Raw genomic sequence first — 18,521 nt, forward strand, 5'->3', positions numbered from 1 at the left:
TCTTTTTAAACATAATAAATTATAGTGTTCTTGGAAATGACAGTCTGACATTCCTCAGGCCGCTGCTGATGTACAGATTCAGCAAAATTTGGGTAAATTTCTGTTTTTCTCTGCTGACATTCTTGAAATATCTTCAGGTGAGGAAAAATCTTTGCATCCTTTTCCTCCCTGGCCCATGCTGCTGACAGCGAGCGTCCACGTCGTGTGCATGACATGATGTGATTCACTGCAACTGGCATTGACTGCGGGATAAAGTAGCTCCAACCATGCTCCATTTGCAGGCTCTGAGAGCAAGTATGAATACAACAGCTGGACTGGTGTTCACTTAGACTATGGTAACGTGGTTATATGCCAGTCGTAAGGGTATCTTCAGTCACCTCTGAGATTTTTCTGAGCTTTGCAGTCCAGGAGCAGAGAGAGCACTTCCAGTAGACAGCTCCAGTGTTTCAAGGGGCTGATGTGATTATTTGTTGAGCCTTGACCTGACAGATACCTCTTAAATCCTCATCCTAATTGTCATTCCCTTCCCAAAGAGTTCATAGAAATGGTGACATGCACAAATAACAGCTGGGAAATGAGCTCACATATAGAGCGTTGTCCAGAATATCCAGGAGAGGGAAACTATTCCTTATCATTACAGGAATGAGACGGATGGGAGCTTAGAAAACAAAAAAAGTAAGATGGTATAACCCTGAAAGGATGATTGCACAGAAGTGCCTGGAACAATAAAAAATAGCTTTATTTGCATGCGCTGTATATTTAGGGAGTTTTCTGTTTCTCTGCTTAGTTTTTAAGCAGTTCCTCTTGCAAAACAATTTTGTATTGTTTTCTTGAAACACTGAGGAACATTTAGCTTTTCCCCATAATGATAGGGACCGACTTGTCCCCCACAGAGGTTATACAGCTGTATTTATATTTCATCACCATCCAAAAATAATAGTCCAAAAAATAAAATAGTCCAAATCCTTCTGAAGGCCGGTTTTGCCATAAAACAAAATAAAGTTAAAGGACCTGCACGAGAGATCCAGTTTTTAGGAATAAAATGGCAAGATGGACGTCGTCAAATCCCAATGGATGTGATCAACAAAATGACAGCTATGTCTCCACCAACTAGCAAAAAGGAAACACAAACTTTCCTAGGTGTCGTGGGGTTTTGGAGAATGCATATTCCAAATTACAGTCTGATTGTAAACCCGCTCTACCAAGTAACTCGTAAGAAGAATGCTTTTGAATGGGGCCCTGAGCAACGACAAGCCTTTGAACAAATCAAACAGGAAATAGTTCATGCAGTAGCCCTTGGGCCAGTCCGAACAGGACCAGATGTAAAGAATGTGCTCTACACCGCAGCCGGGGAGAATGGTCCCACCTGGAGCCTCTGGCAGAAAGAACCTGGGGAAACTCGAGGTCGACCCCTGGGGTTTTGGAGTCGGGGATACAGAGGATCTGAGGCCCGCTATACTCCAACCGAAAAGGAGATATTGGCAGCATATGAGGGAGTTCGATCTGCTTCGGAAGTGGTCGGTACTAAAGCGCAGCTCCTCCTGGCACCCCGACTGCCAGTACTGGGTTGGATGTTCAAAGGAAGGGTCCCCTCTACACATCATGCAACTGATGCTACATGGAGCAAGTGGGTTGCACTGATTACTCAGCGGGCTCGAATAGGAAACCCCAGTTGCCCAGGAATCCTGGAAGTGATTATGGACTGGCCAGAAGGCAAGTACTTTGGGATATCATCAGAGGAGGAGGTGGTCCGTGCTGAAGAAGCCCCACTGTACGACAAGCTACCAGAGAATGAGAAGAAATATGCCCTGTTCACTGATGGGTCCTGTCGTATGGTGGGAAAGCATCGGAGATGGAAAGCTGCTGTATGGAGTCCTACACGACGAGTTGCAGAAGCTGCTGAGGGAGAAGGTGAATCGAGTCAGTTTGCAGAAGTGAAAGCCGTTCAGCTGGCCTTAGATATTGCTGAACGAGAAAAGTGGCCAGTTCTCTATCTCTATACTGATTCATGGATGGTAGCAAATGCCCTGTGGGGGTGGCTACAGCAATGGAAGCAGAACAACTGGGAACGCCGGGGCAAACCCATCTGGGCTGCTGCATTGTGGCAAGATATTGCTGCCCGGGTAGAGAACCTGGTTGTAAAGGTACGCCATGTAGATGCTCATGTGCCCAAGAATCGGGCTACTGAAGAACATCAAAACAACCAGCAGGTGGATCAGGCTGCTAAGATTGAAGTGGCTCAGGTGGACCTGGACTGGCAACATAAAGGTGAATTATTTATAGCCCGATGGGCCCATGACACCTCAGGCCATCAAGGTAGAGATGCAACATACAGATGGGCTCGTGACCGAGGGGTGGACCTGACCATGGACACTATAGCACAGGTTATTCATGATTGTGAAACATGTGCTGCAATTAAACAAGCCAAACGGTCAAAGCCTCTCTGGTATGGAGGACGATGGCTGAAATACAAATATGGAGAGGCCTGGCAGATTGATTACATCACACTCCCCCAAACCCGCAACGGCAAGCGCCATGTACTTACAATGGTGGAAGCAACCACCGGATGGCTGGAAACATATCCTGTGCCCCATGCCACCGCCCGGAACACTATCCTGGGCCTTGAAAAGCAAGTCCTATGGCGACATGGCACCCCAGAAAGAATTGAGTCAGACAATGGGACTCATTGCCGAAACAACCTTATAGACACTTGGGCCAAAGAACATGGTATTGAGTGGGTGTATCACATCCGTTATCATGCACCAGCCTCCGGGAAAATTGAACGATACAATGGACTGTTAAAGACTACACTGAAAGCGATGGGTGCTGGGACATTCAAAAATTGGGAAACACATTTGGCAAAGGCCACCTGGTTAGTCAATACTAGAGGATCTGCCAACCGATCTGGACCTGCCCAATCAAACCTGTTACGCACTGTAGAAGGGGATAAAGTTCCTGTAGTGCACGTAAGAAACATGCTGGGTAAGACAGTCTGGGCTACTCCTGCCTCAGGAAAAGGCAAGCCCATTCGTGGGATTGCTTTTGCCCAGGGACCTGGATGCACTTGGTGGGTAATGCAAAAGAATGGGGAGGTTCGGTGTGTACCTCAAGGGGACCTAATACTGGGTGAGAATAGCCCATGAGTTGAATTGTAGTATGTTAATTATCATATAACACTGTATGTCATCACTACCATGGTTGCTATGTATCATAGATGAAAATGGTGACTAATTAGAAGGTGTTGGAAAGAGTGTAACCTGAGCATGACATAAATGGTATGGAATAAGGGGTGGATATCTGTCCTGGTTTCAGGTAGGACAGAGTTAATTTTCCTCCTAGTAGCTGGCAGGGTGCTATGTTTTGGATTAGGATGAGAAGAGCGCTGATAACATGCTGATGTTTTAATTGTTGTAGAGCAATGCTTACACCAAGCCAAGGACTTTTCAGCTTCTCGCTCTGTCCTGCTAGCGAGCAGGCTAGGGATGCAGCAGGAGCTGGGAGGGGACAGACCCAGGACAGCTGACCCAAACTGGCCAAAGGGGTATTCCATACCATCTGACGTCATGCTGAACAATATATAGGGGTGGCTAGTCGGGGTGGGGGGCCGGCTGCTCGGGGATAGGCTGGGCATCGGTCAACGGGTGGTGAGCAATTGCATTGTGCATCACTTATTTCGTACACATTATTACTATTAATACTATTATTATTATTATTATTGTTATTATTTTTCCTGTCTTAATAAACTGTCTTTATCTCAACTCACAGGCTTCACTTTCCCGTTTCTCTCCCCCATCCCGGAGAGGGAGGGGGGAGGGTGAGCGAACGGCTGTGTGGTGTTTGGCTGCCAGCCGGGCTAAACCACAACACCATCCCTTTCAAATGGAAACAGAAACACTATAGGGCCTATTCTCCTAGGGACTCAGAAACCAGTTACCTGTAGTAGAACTTTGATCAAAGATATTAGCACTGTAACTACCTTTGTAAAACTGTGTGATCAAAAATTGGAAGGCCACTGTGCAGACAGTGAATAGTCAGGACATGCAGCCTTCCTGCTGCTGTTTGTGTCGCTATCTTCTGCAGGGATCCATGAAAACTGGAGCTCTCACAAGTTACTCTCCCCTTAGCGAGCTCTCCACTCACAAAACTGCAAGCAACAATGTCCTCTAGTCAAAATCAACTTTTGGATTGGAAAAGCAATTGGAAAAGCAATTTTTGTCAGCTGAGGGGCTAATCAAGCAGAAATCACCATTGTCTAACCTCGGCAACTGAAGGCTGACAATTGGAGGCTGATCCACACCCAGTAAAACGGACAAATCTTTTTATTTTTATTTAATTTATTTTTTATTTTTTAAGAATTCCCAAATATCTTTTTTCTTGACAGCAGGTTCCTCACTATTCAATCAAGGGCAATATGACTTCAGTCAACAATTTTCCCTTTCTTTCTTTTCTTTGTGTGTGTGTATGTGTATAACACTGTTCTTAAAGCTCTCTGCAGCTGGTTGTCATCTGAATGACTGCCAATAGCCTCCGAGAGCACTACCCCCTCCTGAACACATCGTTTGGCTCCCTGAGATTATTTACTAGTGAAAACTCTGCATGCACTGAGTCGGTCTGATACGACTCTCTGAGGAAAGAGCTGGGTGTGGTTGTGGCATTTTGGGAAATGAGTTATGAGAGGAGACAGAAATACCACTTGGCAAGTAGAAGGATGTGTCCTGCTGTTGTCTGAAGCCACGTGTCAAGGCAGGGCAGCCCAGGAAAGCCCAGAGGAAAAGGCATTTCTGATCAGCAGAGTCCTAAGGCAACGGATAGTTTAACTGAAAGGCAGCACAACCTTTTGGGCAGAGGATTTTCTTGGAGACAGGGGAGAATAGAGCATGGTAGTAGTGGAAAGGGAATGATACAAATCCTTTTGAAATCCACAGAAGGGTTAATTGATTTCAGTAGGCTGTCTTCTAGGCCCAAAATGTTTACCTCACAGTGAAAATGGTTTTAAATATACAGCTGTAATTATTTAGTTTAATATTAATTGAGTGTAAGTGGATTCGGTCCCAGAAGATTTTAGCAATACGCTAAATAAGAATTCATTTAGGTATCATTTCGAAGAGGCTGATATTCAGTACTGAGCTATTAAGCCCACACACATGCTCACACAAACACGCAGTTCCAGCATCCAGTTCCTATCTGCAAACATGGTGTTTTACTCTCTCCAGTGAGATGAACCCAAAACTTGAGGGTCTTCACATTACCTTTAGTACTCACCTCCCAGGCATTCCCCATGGGAAAGATCCAGAGGTAACTTTGGAAGCCCATGGTGCCAATTTGCACTTCCCTCAGCTGAAATAGGAGCCACTTAATCATAACTGCTAGTAGTGCAATGAGTTGCTACAAAAGAAGAAAAATAAGTATTAGTCATTATTTGAGTTATTGAATAATGTGAATTATTTTCATTTACATGTACAATCTTTTCAAATTCATCCAAGGATACTGAGTCAACAAACAAAATGCTACAGAATACATGAGATTTTTGCTGCCTTATTAACTCTATGGGGTAAATATTAAAGACGACATCTGTTATCAGGCAGCACTTGAAAGATATTAACTCCAGTTACGTTGCCTGAAAGGGTTAAACAACTCTGCTTACACATATCCCAGCCCTGTGTTTACAAACATTTCCAGAAAATGATGTCTTTAACCCAAAGAAAGGGATGGAAGGAACTTCCAGATTTGAACCCAACATTAAGGTTCCCAGCAAAACAACTTAGGTAGGATTTCTCCTAGGTTCGAACCACGCAGACAATAACATGGGCACACATCCAGGATTAGGGGCTTTCATTTGGACCAGCTAAGCACTTGAAAGTCCAGATTCTGCTCAGGGTAACAAAACCTTCCAAGCTCTCCTTCCAAAAGCCCTGGTGCAGCTTGGCAGGGTGGAGCGAGCGCAGGGGCACAGGGAGGAGGGAGGCAGGATGCTAGGCGTCTGCGACGCATTGGCAGGGCTGTGTGGGGAGAGCTTGCACAGCACCTGCCTGCACGGGGTCTGGCTCCAGCCAGTGTCATTAGCCACTCATTTCGTAAGCATTAAAGCCAGCCATAATATAAATAAAATAATAAAAAAGGGGACCACAATGTAACAGAGCAGTGAAGGGCAAGAAACAATACTGTGAAAAACTTTAAAATATTTTAACTTCAATGTTTAAGTCCAGCTCCTGCAGATGCAGAGAAACAGTTTGTGTTCGTCAAGGCATTTAAACTGTACAGAGAAGGTATCCATGCACGTACAAAGCTTCCAGTGCTATAGAGGATGAAAAGGGGAAGGAAATGAAAGCTGAAGGTTCGCTCTATAGTGAGGACACAATGCTCAAAGGCCGCAGCGTTTGGAACACATTGAAGTCAGTGTGATGCTCAATATTCTTCATAATGAAGAAGAGGGGTTGTATTTTTTTATTTTTTATTTTTTCTGCTTGCCTCAGTCATACTACTAATTATTTAGTGGTCTTTCAAACCTTTTGTAATCTCGACTTGAGAAAGCACTGAAAGATATTAATTCTTAGCCATGTGTCTCATAAATGAAGGCCATTCTGCTATACTTAATGACAAGGCTGAGGCAGCAAGATGTCATTTGCTTTTTTCTCGGTTTTTAAATTGCTTTCTAAATGAACTACAGCTGTGAGGGCCAGGTGCTGTGATCCCTTTAGAAAGATCAGGAAATGATGAAATCCAAAATTTCAAAGTGTGATGGATGTCAGCTCCCGATTTGGTGTGTGTGTGAGGTCACCCCCATGCACCTGGTGCTATCTCCACAGCAGAATCACTTTACTGTGGAAAAAAAAAATAGATGCACATGTCGAGTGTAAGTGTAACAATATGAGATGCGGTTTATAATTATCCCTTTGTTTTCTCCTCATCAAGATGGAAATGACGGATATACAGTGTGTGTGCTTCTTGTTCTAGGTGCTGTGGAGTATATTAAAGCAAGTTTTTAGTTAAAATAACCAACATGTCTGAGTAGTGAGTTGAACAGCCATCACACAGAGAATGCAATATTATGAAAATAAAAGCTCACTGACTAACTTCACTTAATTAGAAATTCTAGCTGCAAGGTCAAGAACTCTATTAGCTAAAATTTATTTCACAAAACATGGCTTGGAAGGTGACTGAGGTGCACGAGAGCAAACAATGCTTTTGTCGCAGTTACTCCAGGCTCTACATCTGACTCTGATAATTCAAGCAGGCTGGCTGAACCATTTTAAAATATACTGTTGAAATATTATTAGTCTTTATTGAAGATATAGGTTAATCCTACTCAATCAGCATGCAGCCTGAGCAAGAGAGGACGCACTCTCAGGGAAATACACATAAAACACAGACGCTGAAAGCCGGAGCCCTTCTCTCTGGTATCAGCATTTGACGTGTTGCTGTGCTGAAGCAGCCGCTGCAGATTCTGGGGTATGTACAGACATTGTCAACTGCTCACCCCATTGCATCTCTCCTTGTGAATTGGCCAAATTGCTCCTCTGACCCAGCACAAAGGCTTGCTCGCTCTGGCAAGCCACCAAAGAGATCCAGTCCACCAAACACAAGATATGTCAGATTCAGCCTCGGGACTGTCCAACAGAAGCACAAATAAAACAATTCAGAGGCAGTATTCTCTGCTGTGTAAAGACATGTTGCATCTTCTGCTGAGTTTTAGTAACAGAGCAAGTCAAAAATAAAACAGCTGGTTTTATTTAAAGTTTTCTAGCGACTGAGGTGTTTTTGACTGAGACTAATCCTTGAGAAAATACGTAGTTTTACATTAAACACATCTAAGTTCTGGACGTTATTAGGAGCTTATCCTCAGTTCTCAAATCTGCATTGTCCAACCTGAATTGGAAACCACTTGTGAGAAAGATTTTGACTTCCAGTACTTTGTCATTCTTAGGTGGTGCGTAGTCACAGCAATGTGCAGAAATGTGAATAAAAATTAAATTACTGAGCATAGATGGAAAGTTCAGAACTGGGCAAATGTATCTTCAAAATATATGACTGGGCAATTTAATTCACAAAACATTATATTCATTACTTGTGAAAATTTTTAATTTGTTGGGAATTTTCCACATCGATTAGAGTAATATCATACTACAACAAACATCTGTCTATAAAGCTACCAACTCAGACAAAGAGTTTTAAGCTTCTCAATGTAGGCATAAATGAAGTACTGCTTGTTACTTCTCGTCTGCACTGCACAAAGTGGAAAAGCTTTGAAACATCTACCTTAGCGTCATATATGTGGCAAATGATGCTTGCATTGTCTTTGCTGAGAAAACGGGACACTTCTTCAATTTCATTTAACCCCATAAATTTTATGGGATGTCAAATCATGTGATCGCCTAAAGAAGTTCACGTCACCTGTCTACTTACAAATTTCTAAGTGATCCATTGCCATGAAAGAACTACAGGGAGGTCTTCAGTCTAAAGGATTAACAAGCTATTGTTTTTAAGTAAAAGGCAGTGAATTAGGTACAAACACGTCTAAACTCCTGATATAGAAATCTAAAACTCATGATTTAAATAAATAAATAAATAAATAAATAGAATCTACAGAATATTTAGATGCCAACTAGTTTCAACACTTTCAGATTTACAGAGAGATCATTTGGCTATTGAGAAGGGTGTCAATTCTTGACCTAAAAGATGACTGCTCAGTTTGGGAAAATTTTTTCTTTGTTTCCTACATTAACTCTGTATTTGTATGTATTTGTATCAGAGATATGAGTGCACAAGTCTTTATGTCAGATTAGCTCAACTATGGCATTACAAAATTGATTTTTTTTTCAGGCAATTGGTTCCAGAATATGAGCTCTTTTACTTACTTCTAAATCTTCAAATATTCTAATAAGTGAGATTCCATTGGCTCATTTCATGGCAAAGCACACAAAAGACATTTGTGCAATGCATAAGAATGGCAGAACAGGCCACCCTATTTCCTCTAATCTCTTTCTTTTTTTTAAAAAAAAAAAAATTTATTTTATTATTAGTAGTATTTTTATTTTGTGCAGAACACTGTTTGGCCAAGAATTGTAACTCCTTACTAATGCAGATACCATTATCAAAATATTGACAGGTTCTGGACTGCCACTGGTTCTCATCTTTACAAGGTCTTTAGAAAGAAAAGACACAGAAAGGCAGAAATAGCCACTAAACAAAGTCTGTACATTGACATGCTCCTGGATTATGGGGCTGTCAGTGTTACAAAACTAAGTGCTCTGAAGATCAGTTTTGGAAATGTCTTTTTATCTGTATCAAAGTCTATATCAAAACACCAGATTGAGATTTCATGTGTCTGAAATCCAGATTCAAAGTCTGTGGTTTGAACCTATTTCTGGCTTTCTGTTGGTTCAGTTTGCAGAAGGCATTGTGAGAATTAAACTCGCAGATACTTGGTGTAATGACAAACCAATTTAAAAAAAAAAAAAGAGAGAGAGAAAGAAAGAAAAGAAAACTTGAACTGCACCACCCTTCAGTCAGATTGGAACAAAATCAATTGTTAACCCCTGGGGAGCCACTAATTTTTCTAACACAGCTGCAACAAAGCAGCTTTCTCCATCCTCGTGTTGCTATTCTTTAATGGCATTATCGTAGTCAAACTGAGCAGGATTTGTGATGGTAATAATTTCTTTAAAATTACCTGTTTTAAATAGTTCCAGGATTTACTTTACATTGTTAAAATATTTTTGTCAGATTCAATTGTAATACAGCTTGATATAGCAGGAGAGCAGGGGGAGAGGAGTCTTTTATAGACAGGTTTGAATCTATGGTTCCGCAGATCAGCTATTTGTTAATTTTATGCAGGCTGTCTCCAGTTTCTGCATCTCACAGTTTGGGCACAACAGGAGGTGACACTGTTAACTGTTACTCTTTTCACTTACTTTTTTTCCCCTAGCTGAACATAAACATATCATTACACAGTTACACTACACTATATTTAGAGTTGATTTTTAACTATCTATTAGATAAAAAGACTAGAGCTGAGCTAAAATACCTGGAATGAACTGGGAAGGTCTAACAGAATGGCACCACCCACAAAAATTCCAGTGTGAGTAAGGTATTTCAGCAGTGTGATGATGCTATCTATTTCATTTACAGCTGGGACTTCTCTGATTTGACTGGACAAGCTGAGTCTATGTGATGTGGTCAGTGGAGTGGCAGTCAGTAATTTGGGATGCCCAGGTACAAATTATATAGGGCCACTACTGTAGGCTCCCTACATGAGAAAGGAACTTACACTAAGTCCACTAAGGAGTTTAGTCACCAAGACTGAGTCCCTTAGTCTTTTCTTTCCCCTGAAGGTAAGAACCATGTCTGGATTGTGAAACCTGGGAATGTTTCCTTCGTCTGACTGGGCATCATGGCTGCATCAGAGGGGCACATGAGTCTGCTTCTTTCACACCTCTCCCCCGTAACTGGCTTCTTGCAGAACAAACACGGGTCCCGTGCCAGGAAGGAAATAGTAGACATTCCAGCAGATTGTCCAGCTTGGATGTTCATTGGATGAAATTCAGGAGTATGTTGTGAAGCACATTCCTTCCACTATGTAACTCAACCTATGTGCTAAGTGTTTGCCAGTTTATGTATACATAACCATTAAAACATTTGAGAGGTTAAGTTATTCCCACTGTAACCCTGGCAAAACACTTGCCAGACACCCTGTTCCAGAGAACAGGGTGGTCTCAACACTGAGATGTCCTCACAGCATCCTAACCTGCTGGGACCACAGGAAAAAGCATGAGGAAAAACTTGTGTCCACCCATCACCCATTTGACAAACAAGTTAAGGCCTTTACCTGGAAGCCAAATTATTATTATTATTATTATTATTATTATTTTATTTTCCTTTACATTTCACTTGAACATGATCTGAAGCACAGATTCAAATGTCAGTCATTAACATCTGAGTTGAGTGTTTATCAACCAGACCAGGCAATTCTTCACATGAATCTCTGTCTTTGTCTCCTGTACAAACTGTTCTGTTTTGTAAAATGATAGGATACGCTGAACTTGAGACCTGAACCCTTCCACATACCGATTCAGTGCTGTAAATGCTGGTATAAAGATCTCTCTCTCTCTTTTTTTTTTTTTTTTTTTTTTTATGAGAAAAAGGTGTACCTGGCTAAGGCATCCAGCTCTGGATGGCTGAAAGTGTTAAAATGTATTCCATGTGTTCAAACAGTTCTATATGTTCTTCCACATTTGGATGCAATATTTATAATAAGGAACATACATATACCACTTAAGAATGTATCTTTTGCCAACAGTTCCCATATATCTGGGAATACTGTACCTTTCCTCTGTGTTCTGAAAAAGAAGTATTACAGACTCATGATCATTGGTTGATAGATAGTGACTGATTGTTCTATGACTTCTTGGCTGCAATTCTCTTTTTATCACAGAGGAAGGGAAAACAACTTTTTAATATACTTAGCAAATTTATTTTGTTGGTGGTCTGTTTCTTACAGTGCATAGGTTTTCCACATAAAACCTGACAGCTATAAATAACTACATGAACCAAAGCAATCTCCAAAGTAATTTTATTAATTCAAATGAGGTCAATCAAAGTATAAATTGGACTCAGTGATGCTTCAGTAATGTATCTGACTAGTACAAAAGAAGGGTCAAACATCCAAGACTGAATATCTTTCTCAGAGAAACAGAGACTTAATGGAGGAGCACCTATACCAATGGTAACTGTGCTGCTTATTTATCTGAGCTCTTATATACTGTGTTTTCTGCATGTTCAGTCTTAAATACACCCTGGAAAGGAAGTGCTACAAACATAGCCTGTCTTAGACATCTGTGCACCACTCAGAGTCAAAATATCTGAGCATAAAATCATAGAATCATAGAATCATCTAGGGTGGAAAAGACCTTCAAGATCATCAAGACCAAACATCAACCTGACCTACCAAGTCACTACCAAGTCACATCACTAAGCCATATCACTTTGTACCATACCCATGCATCTCTTAAATACCTCCAAGTATGGGGACTTTGCACTTCCCTGTGCAGCCTATTCCAATGCTTGACAACCCTCTCTGTGAAGAAATTCTTCTTAATATCCAATCTAAACCTCTCATGGTACAACTTGAAGCCATTTCCTCACATCCTATCACTTTTTCACCCGAGAAAAGAGACTGACATCCTCCTTGCTGCAATCTTCTTACAGGTAGTTATAGAAAGTGATGAGGTCTCCCCTCAGCCACCTTTTCTCCAGACTAAACAAACCCAAATCCTTCAGTCGCTTCTCATATGTCTTGTTTTCTAGTCACCTCACTAACTTTGTTGCTCTTCTCTTCACATACTTAACCATATCCTTCTTGTAGTGAGGGGCCCCAAATAGAACACAGTATTTGTAGTGCAGTCCCACTAGCACCGCATACAAGGGGAAAAATCCTTCCCTAGACCTGTTGGCCACACTGTTTCTGATGCAGGCCAGGATGCCATTGGCCTTCTTGGCCCCCTGGGCACACTGCTGGCTTATGTTCAGCTGGATGTCAGCCATCAGCCCCAGGTCATTTTCTGCCAGGCAACTTTCCAGCCACTCTTTCCCAAGCCTATACCTCTGCATGGGGTTGTTATGACCCAAGTACGGTACCCAGCACTTAGTCTTATTAAATGTGCTATTGGACTCAGCCAATTGATCCAGCCTATCCAGATCTTACCCTCAAGCTGATCAACAGTCCCACCTAAATTGGTATCATCTGCAAACTTACTGAGGGTGCACTCAATCATCTCATCCAGATTGTTGATAAAAATATTAAACATAACTGGCCCTAATACTGAGCCCTGGGGAGCACCACTGGTGACTGGCCTCCAACTGGCTTGAACTCCATTCAACAAGCTGGTAAATTGTTGAAAGTGATGCATACTTCCATTGACCCTCAGGCACCCTGTATAGAAACCAAGGTGAATATTTTTAAAAAATGAATTTAAGAATTGTTCAATTTCTGGAAATGAACATCAGATTTCAATTCATTTTAGTTTTTATTTTTATTGTTGGGTGGGCCTTCACCAGTGAGCTATCTTCAGTGGCTGCACTGACTTGAGCTGTCCCCATTTTAACATAATCGCTTGCAAGACCTATCTTTAGGTCATCTCTTTATCTGATCCAGCTTTAATAAGGCCCCCCTCAAAATTTGTGTTACAGTTTTTTTTTTCTTTTTTTTTTTTTTTTTAAAGCCAGAACTCTTCATTGATCCAGCTCACAACATGAGCTACAAATGACATGCCATTGCTGAAGTACTGGTGTACTGTGCACAGGGCAGGGTTGCATACAACCTATTTACAGATTTTCTTGAGCCAAAATAATGTAAAACTCTTAAAAAGAAAGTAAAAGGAAAACCAAAACATTTATATCAAATTTATCTGACTTAAAGCATGGACGTACAAATTGAGAGGTATTGAACCATGAGGTTCCAGACCTATTAAGGACTGTCACACTCAGATGAGGCTGCTTTTGTCTTCAGCATAGAGCTAGTTGGTTTCCATTAGTGGTGAGGACTCCACACAGTGGATTGTGGATGCAAACCTAATACACAAGTTTTTCAGTGTAATAACCAGAGCTCACATGGGTAGCAGATTTCAGTAATCAAAGTGAAATTTCTAGTCTGTGTTCTATTAATTACTGGAAGAAAACCACAAAATTTGAAAGTATTACTCAGTATATTCTTGCCTTGAATGCTGGAATACCACTTTCATGTTCAAGCAATGCAAGGGAGGGAGAATGGTTCATCTGAGAGAAGAAATCAGAGACAGTGCACATCTGGTTTGTAGAGCACTGTTGCAGGATAAGAAAGTTTGATAAGAAACATTTACAGTTTTGTTTCATGTCAGAGTAGAGACACTGCTGGGAAGAAGTGCATCCTATTGGCGTAAAACTTGTTATCCTGTGGGAATCTATAATAATGTCACACTATGAACAAAGATAGCAGGTTCTATAATAATAATTAAGGTCTGACTTCTGTTTCTGAGCCTGGTTATTTTAAGTGTCTTATATTTTTTGGAAGAAAAAAACCTGGCTTGTGTTTATTTTTAAAGATTTATTGGCTCTGTTTTCAAGTAAACAAGTCAGTTTATTCATCCTGAATACTTTAGTATCATCAGGGGCTCCATTGTTTCCCATTGCAAATTTTGGAAGCACCATCTCCAGAAATTTTCAAGAGTCTCTTGTGCCTCTTGTGTGCTGAAGCAATTGTACAAACACCACATGCACTTCTGCTTTGCTATGGCAATTATTTGCTCCATATCACCCACCTCCAACAATGCTAGTGTTATTTCTTCCTAATGCCCACACAGATTTGTGTGTATTCTTATGAAATGCACCATCAAATAACAAGCAGAATTCAGTGCTAGAAAAATTATGACAGAGTCCACAATGGATACAGAGACACATCTTGTTATAGGACAACAAAAAAAAATGTTCTGAGGTTTGAATTAAAATGTCCTTCTCATTAACAATTACGCCACCATGAAAGCAAACAAACAAGCTAACTAAAACCAAAACAGTTTCTAGCTGAAAAAGAACAAAATACTATGCATATATATAGTTGTCATGGTGTGCACACTGCTAAAACTTTCTTTTTAGTGATTACCTTGTTTATAATGGAGTTTGAAATAATGTTAGGTATAGTACAAAAAAATCTATGGCCAATTTAGTCACTCAAGCAGGGCTAGAAATTTCCTTGTTCAGGCTGCAGTGGGAGATAACTTGCCACAAGATGCACTGATTGGAAGTCTGCGAAGTCTATGCTTCAGTGACTCCTGGAACAGACAAAAGCTGTGCATGAATTCAGAGGGGAGCACAAAGGAGGCAAAGGCACTCGCCAGCAGTGACAGACTTTGGAATTTAATAGGGGATTGTTCTCTTCTCCCACTTTTCAAAAGGAACTCTTGGAATCTGTATTAATTGCCTTAAAACCCAATGACTGTCTCAGGGTAGGGAAAGCGGAGCGGGTCCCAACTGGTACAAGACTGGCAGTTCATGCATGCTTGCTGGCTGACTGGACAGTGCAGAAACAATGACGTATATATCAATAAGATCAGTGTGCTAACAGCCTTGGAACATGGTAAGAATGTTTTCACAGGTTTCATCATCAAAGAAGAATACATATTAGGCATTCAATGCTTAATAAACAGTCAGAAGATGGATTTGAAGTGCAGGACAGTATTTTATTATATGCATAAGCAGATGGCTCAGTCCAAATCTCTTTAGGCTTTCCTTTGCTCTTTTCTGCTGACCCTGAAGAAATCAAGAATAGCCCTTCCCAAAGACACATGCATTGCAGTTGGTCTGCTTGTACCTTGCAGCACAGAGTAGAGGCAGGCATGAGTTGGGAAAAACAAATGAACTTTGAACAGAAACTAAATGATTCTAGGAAGCAGATAATACTAGGATGTGGTTACATGCTCTCCCAATCCCCAGCCTGAGAAGGCTACGCATGTAAGTGCATGCCTATCCTATATCTGAAGTCTTTACTTCTAAACTGCCATAATGACTCTACCATTTTAATAAATCAGACAACGCCCACTTCTTGGAGGTATAACTCTTCACATTAGGATATGGCAAAACCAAACAAATCATACAAATGAAAATAGCAGGTACCTGAGCACAGGAAGGTGTCAGAGCTGAGAACAAGAGAGAAAGCTAGAGCAAGACAAAAAACTTACATTAAAAAATTATTTTTATTTTTATTTTTATTATTATTTTTAATTTTCATATGAAATCTACTTCAGTTATGTCCATAACACTTACTTGGGATATATAAGCAAATTGCTGTTTGAAAAGCTGAATATTACCACTGTGTGAAAAAAAAAAAAAGGAAAAAATATGATTTGCTCTTTCAGAGATTCTTTTCAATATAAGTGGATTGTACTGTTTATACCACTGTTCTGCACAAGACTGAAAGTTCCTAACTTATCTGTAAAAATGATAACAAAATGTCTATACACTATATATTGACAAATACATAATATGTTGCAGCTTTAAATATTCATTTTTTTACATACAATAAAAATAACCTTTTATACTTTACCACTTTTATTTTTTTTTTCCCTGACTTGGTTACATTAATTTCTAAATGGCTCTTTTATTTTTTTCAGAAATGAGGAAAATTCAGAAAAATATATCAATTTAAAATCTGGAAGACAAAATTCACTTATCGTTATAGAAAATAGCAATCAGCTCAACTGCACAAAAATAACTCAGGCAGTTATCTCTCACCAGCTTGCACACTCTACTGATATATTTCGTTTACTACTTTATATCCATCTGCCAAACCCACCTGGGTTTCATATGGGGCATTTGCTAGCTCTGTTAATGATAAGCTTCACTCTATTCCCTATCATCCTCTCAACACTTTCTGAAAAAAAAAAAAAAAAAAAAAAGGAAGAAATTATACAGGGTGTATTGTGTCATGGTGTGTTAATCTAAATACTACATTAAGTGAAGAGCATATTAAAAAGTATGTCAGAGAGTGTTTTCTTCTCATTATGACCCCCACAATGAGTCAGGTAGAAGTTATATAATCTACAGTTACAAGCCAAAAATAGATGGATAGTGGGTAAAGCAGAATAACATTTATTTTTATGAAGCACTTTTCAGGAAGTTATCTCCAAGCACTTGCAGAAATACTACAAATGCTAATATTTTAGTGGCTTTGTTGTAGTAGTGTTTAAGACCTGCTGGAACTGCATATAATAATTAAGAGCATCACAGACCCTCTTTGGCTTACAGGGAGCTGCAGGTCTGCACAGAGATAATGCAGGGAGAGTGGAAAGTTCCCTGTCGGGATTATGCAATGTGAAGGACTACCTTGTCCTCCCATTTCTCTAAGGCCCAGATGAACCAGGAGTCTTTACCCAAGTAGGTAGCATCAGCATACACTTTATTCTCATTCAAACCAGCAGTGTTCAAACATTCTCTGAAAGTTACCCATGCTTACGGGGTTTCATGAACAAGAACCCCAGCTTCAGAGAAGCACCCATATGTGCAAACTGCACAGTGTTTGGGAAGCTGTGGCAGACAGCAGGTAGGTGAGTAATACACTCTCAATGACCTGGAAAAAATCCGTGTAATCTCCCTTCTCTCTGGCATGTTGTGTCTTCCTTTTGCAGGAAGCTGAACTTGGCAAGTCATGAGCTCCAGCAGAATGGAGATACACGGCACTGCCTTCAGGACACAGGTAAAATGGCAAGGAGCTGACCAGCTACTTTTTTTTTTTTTTACCATTACTACAGACTGATACACAATACAGTATTGTTTCTTTTGAGAGAATCCCTGCTTACTGTAGGGAAAAGCCCTTTCTGAATTTTGCACACAAGCACTCCCCAGGGAAAACTTTGTCTTCTGAACACTCCAGCACTGAGCAGGAGATAATGAGTCACTCTAACGATGGTGGCGTAATAACTAGCAGTTTGAGTGGGTCATCGCCTCTGGGTGTTTTCATAGTGAACATTATGGGTGATCTTATTTCAAGAAATCAGATTGCATCAAGTTTTGTTTGTTTGTTCTTACCAAAGGATTAAAGTCACCTTCATTCTGTGGAGATAACAGAGCAGAAGACAGAGACAAGGCCAGCACTGCTCGCTAGCGCAGCAAGAAAAAGTAAATTCCTTTCTTTTAGGGCAGAATTTCACACAGATGGTGCACAGGTGTTTCCTGTACATCATGGTAATATGTGAGTAACACACAGGGAAATCAGTAGGGTGGCTCATGTCCATGAGGTTGTCCCCTTCTTATGGCAAAGGTGGCTTTTTGTCAGACTTTAGTGACTAAAAGGCTGTCTTAACCTTGTCAGTCTAAGTCCTGCAATTTCCCATAGCTAACAGTCAGGAATCCTTCCCAAACTCAAGAGCTGAAAAGGGATTATTTTAGACATTATCAAGTAATTGACTTTCAGCCTTTTTACTTTACGTTTTGACGTTGAGCTCTGAAATAAGTAGAGCTGGAAACCATTTCTGTGTTACATGAAGGGTAAAAGAAAGAGATGGTATCCCCCAAAAAGTCTGGGTGTATGAGAAATGGCTCTATCAGCTGAAGATCAGCAGTATCAACTACAAACTTCTCCGTCAAAGCTAATTTTCCAGTCTCCCTGGAGAAGATCAGTTGTGTACACATTCCTCTCCAGGCACCTGCACAGGATGTGGGCACACTCAAGGACAGGAAGGCTTTCTGTTCCCCGAACATGCAGGTGTGTGCAAAGTCAAGCGTCAGCTCTGCATTCTCAGGATCAATTTGTATTGCACACGCAGTGCAGTTTTGCTGGATGTCAGCAGTCTGAAACTGTTTTCTCACTGACAGGGTTGTGGTAAATACAACAGTAAATGGACGGCTCTGATGGACGGTTCCCCTCCAGCTCTTTCAAGGTGGGGGATTATCTGTGTTCTCTGCTGCTTTCTCCAAACCACAGCCAAGAAGGGAGGGTTTGGTGAACACACTCTATATTGCACTTTAATGTGGCTAAGAAAGGAGTTATTTTTATTTCA

This window comes from Cygnus atratus, chromosome 3 (genome assembly GCF_013377495.2).
Source record: "Cygnus atratus isolate AKBS03 ecotype Queensland, Australia chromosome 3, CAtr_DNAZoo_HiC_assembly, whole genome shotgun sequence".
Lineage (NCBI taxonomy): Eukaryota > Metazoa > Chordata > Aves > Anseriformes > Anatidae > Cygnus > Cygnus atratus.